This window comes from Penaeus monodon, chromosome 8, assembly GCF_015228065.2.
Source record: "Penaeus monodon isolate SGIC_2016 chromosome 8, NSTDA_Pmon_1, whole genome shotgun sequence".
Classification (NCBI taxonomy): domain Eukaryota; kingdom Metazoa; phylum Arthropoda; class Malacostraca; order Decapoda; family Penaeidae; genus Penaeus; species Penaeus monodon.
The window spans coordinates 46,575,608-46,580,607 of NC_051393.1; positions in this window are offsets into that span (position 1 = coordinate 46,575,608).

Genomic DNA, 5,000 nt, shown 5'->3' on the forward strand with positions numbered 1-5,000 from the left:
ATTATCATCTTGTATAAATTTAGTCTGCAAATATCAACACCGCACTACACAATATTCAACCATCACTGTCACATTTTTCTCGCCGAAAAAATGGATTACATCAGAAAAAATGACACTGTTCTCCCAAAGATGTGGATTTGAACCTATCTGATTAGATAATTTCGATATATAATTGGAGAAAATTGTGGACGGAAAGTACTTATTTCCGATGACAGCTGCAAAAAAACAGGAACTTATATATTATGAATTCGATATATGTAAGATTATTATATATATCTCGATTCAGGGAAATTGCAATTGCCCCATTTTAATAAACTTCCAACATCTCGTGGAAGTTGCTGGCGTCGCGCGCTCTCTAGCGGCAGGTCTCGAAACTTTATCTTCGGCATCGACGGCCGACGCTGCGATAACCGCGACCTGTCTCTCAACACTCGCTTCAAAATACGTCCGCGGACTTCATCGCTGCCGCACGCCAATGATCTCGGAGGCTAAACGCTTTACTGGCGTCAATTTTCTTCTCGAGTCATCAGCAAAGCGACTGACCGCCAGGAATTTACTGTCTCCGACGGAAATTGGTTACTCATTTCATTGCTTCGCAAGCGAGACGGTCCTGATCCCGGCGCCCGTACATGTTCGACACTCCCATGATAACCTGTAGGATGATCAGCCTTCCGGAGGAGGTTGGGGCTTGACACAGTATTCCCGCGAAAAAGCTCTTTTCATAGATAACTGCAATATCCTACGGGCGGGCGTTATGTGTGTTCTGAAGTATAAACACACTAAATCCCCGCGGTAGATAATAAAAACATTTAAATAATCTTATACTGTGTGATCATGTCGACCATAAAGATAACACGCTCGCTCGCCACATGGGCAAAAGAACTTGGTATTCAATTGAAACTCTATCACCGGGAGTAATAAAAGCCCGGAAACTTTTATCCGAGGTTACGTGTTTGTAGAAGTGCGTCCCGGATGGGCGCGGAGCAGGGTGGTCCGAGGAAATATTTCAGGCCGACCCCTTCGCGCCTATCGTTGAACTTAACCTAATTAATAAGTTAATTTACACAGAGAAGCACAAAGATAAAAACCTACAACATTCTACACACGTGGATCACACTTACTAGATAAAAGTAAAACCACGGGATGAACATAACTTTATGTATACAGAAAAAAGTTACGTACGTGTACACGATATGGACGCATCTCATAAACGCACAAGATAACCTTTGCCCAGACGACCCTGAATAACTAAACAGCGTATTCATTAAAAAAAGAACAAAAACATCTATAATACACTCAAGTACTTAGATGAAACTTGTACAAGTATATCTGGTTTCCTTTGTTTATCATGGCGTCCTTGAATTACGTGGCCTCTACATAGTTGTACATAGATTCTGTACGTGAACTTCAAGGGAGGAAATACTATTCCGTAAAATCCTGCGTGTTGATGTATTTTAGGAGTTTATACATTTCTTGGTGAATTTCAAGTAGTTTACAGTCTGGAGTTATGCAAGAAGAGATGAAAGTTTTGTGTTGGATATAATTGCGCGGTGTCTAACGCCAGCTTCTGAATCTCCGATCTAATAATTTGTGTATATAACGAATTTTCTTTTTCGTGTCTTCCCATGATTCAAATAATCGCAGGTTGGTTGTGTAAAGTTGGAAAAAAGGGAATGAAGTAAAACTGGGAGACAAAGTAGACGACAAAAGACCCGATTACGAAAACGGAAAACGAAAAGAAGAGGTAAAAATGAGCAGGTGATGGACAATGAGAGACGGTTTACAAAAACGTAAAAGGAAAAAAATTGCAAAAAGAAACAGAAACATGTAATGGACACGATAAGAGAAGCGATTACGAAAACGGAAGAGGGGAAAAAACGATAATAAAAAGAAGAGAAAAAAGGAAGCGTAATGGACACGACAGACCCGATTCTGAAAACGAAAAGAAGAAGGAAAATAATCGGGTAATGGAGACGTCGCGAGACCCGATCCACGGCGATGTCGCGGAGGGACAGACGATGTCGCCCGAGACAAGGCTGCCATTACCTTCTCGTCTCGAATGGTGATCGTCAGGAAGTAATAATACTTAGGGTATTATCTCATTTCGACGGCGAGGAATAAAAATAACACCTAGCTTCATAAAAGGTGGACTAAATGCCGGCGATACGGAGTAATTCTCAAATTCGATTTCCGAAAGCGACCGTTCGAATTTATCGCTAAGTGTTCAAGGATCCGCAGAAGGCTTGAACGAACGCTGTCCTCGCAGCTCAGCAGTGCGAAAGGTGATCACCCGTCGCCCAATATCCCGAACAAATATCCACGCAAGAAAACACGGACTTCCATTCACTAATAATAATGTTGCCATATTAAACACTCCATAAAACTGGTCAGGATCACCTCGGGAAATTAAGAAAAGGATCGTAAGTAGCCTCAGACCCGATAAATCATCAACTGGCGATACGCCCCCTGTCCGCGGCTAGACAAATATGGACCATAAGCCGCCTTACCCAAGGGCTTAGCTCCGCTGCTCTCAGCCCAGCCCCTCCCGACGTCGAGCTGATGAAATACACCGTATCTGCATCTTCGGTCATGAACTGCATGATACGCATTTCACGGGTCATTCACGAGCATCTGTTTGGATCACGGCTTCTGCAGCTCGGAATTCCCACGCGCGAGCACCCACGCGGGCGGCCGGCAGCGTTGTACTTCCCGGCCCAAATGACGGCGCGGCAACCGTCAAACGACCCGAAATGGAGATATCGAAGGCGACCAAAACACACTAGCGGTCGGGGATTATTTTTGTTTGGCGGGGTGTGGTTCCTCCCCCTTGGCAGGAGCTGGGCAAGGGGTTGTGCTCTGTGGCTGCGGGTTAACCGAGGCGGGATCCCAAGGGTATTATCAACTCCTGCGGGAGGAACCTCGAGCCTGGGGTGTCACTCTCCTGCTACCCGAGGCCATCCGTCTCCCGACGTCGCAGCTCGTTTTGACAAGGATAACGGGCTCGATCGCCCCTTCGCCCATCGCATATCCTGTCATCTCGGGCGGTTCATAGGACATGTGCCTTTGCAATGCTGAGGGAGATCCGAGGGGCTGATTCAGCGTATGTAATTAAATGGGCATGAAAATGATCTCCCAACAGAATATTTTGCTGCACACCAATTAACATAATGCAAACATTTACACTTATTATTCACTGTATCTCCGAACCTAAAATTTATTTTTGTTACGTATAATCATTGTACAAAGAAAGACATAGTTAGTTACCGAAATACTCACCCAGACAGCAGATCCCCCGTGGCCGTGTTGTCACCGGCGTACCACGGTGATTACCGGCACGTGTGAATGTGTGTAGCGCGGGCGGCACGGAGCCCACCTGTAGCCCGGGCCAGCTGGGGTATGCGTGGCATGTGGAAGGCGTGCTGGGCTCCCGATGCGCCATCAACACTTCATCGGGGCGCTCGACCTTGTCCACGCTGGTATTCTAATCGCTCTATTAAGTGTTCGTCCCTCTGAGATTCCGATCTTTAAGGCAAATCGAGGCGTAAACTTTCGAGCCCTCCGAGGCAGCAATTTCTTTCTCCTAAATCATCGGCTTTATCGGCTTATAAGAAACTTATCTGCCGTCTAATTCCTAGTCAAACAGAATCGGGCGATGGAAAAGTAAGCTCTGATCTCCCAGCCCATCCCATTAGTCGAGATCTGTAAAAGACAAATATTTTGACAGCTCAAGATTACTCGGCCGCTACTTTTGACTTCTCGCCCTCGCCTGTGAAAAAGATACACTCCTAGTTTCCAAGACTACTGTTTTTCATTATTTTCTTTTTTTTCCTATACCGTTTTCCTTCTAGTAGCCGAATCTTACACGCTACTTGAAAATAGTGAACAAAGACAACGGGCGAGGCAGGACAAAGGTCGGCGTGTGTGAGGGTCTGTACACGCCGCGCGGACGCCAGCGTTGGACGCGGTAATCCCCGGGTCCCTCCTAATCCCCCGCCTATTTGGCACCGTCATGGACTCCATCTCACTCCTAAATAACTAATCCTCGCCGGACAGATTTATAAGAGGGAGATTAACTATAAAGGATAGAGAGAAACTCAAACACGGGAGAGGTTTAACGGTGATGATACAGATTTGGGAGGAGGATCCGACGCGGACCTCCGTGACAGGGGGAAAGGAGGCAAGTTGGCAGCGGACGGAGACACGGGAAGAGGAACGAATAATGGAGAAATGCAAAGAGGAAGAAGAAAGGAGGAGAAAGGAGATGGATGAAATGGCACGACAAAAAATATATATAATCAATGGAAAGAACGGAGAAATAGGGAGAGGAAGAAATTGCGATGAAATAGGCTGATGAAAAAAGAGGCAACGTATCAAGTAAAAAAGGGATAAAGAATGAGAAATTGGAAGAGGAAAACAAAAAGGGAAGTTATCAGGGAACGGAGAAATGATGAGGGGAACAAATGACGGAGAAATTGAAAGATGAAGAAATCGAAAGAGGAAGAAATAACAAGAAAAAAGGAGTAAAAACAGACCAGAGAATACGTATATAGCAAAATGAAGAAAAATAAGAGGAACGGAGCGCGGAAAAAAACAGAAAAGTCGAAAACACATTCTCAAAATACACTTGAACGCCGAGCCAGCAATTGCTATGGACCCAATGAATATTCCCATCTTTTAGAAATTCTGGGAGAAAATATTGCTTTCCGCCGTACGACTGTGCAAGAAGAACATTACTTGGCTTTTTTCCACTTACTACTTCTCTTCCTTAACGCAATCTTGTGGTAAATTTTGCTATAAAATTATGTCTTACAAATTCAACGATAAAGTGTGCTGCCTCCCGAGTTGAATTTTTAAGTCTTTTTTCCCCTTCTTCCCTAAATCACAGTTAAATATAATTTCAAGAATTGTGAGAATTGTCAGGAAGCCATTTATGCATCATATTACACGAGGCTTATTACGGAGATACTAACTGCAAGGGATTATTTTGGATTACATATTAA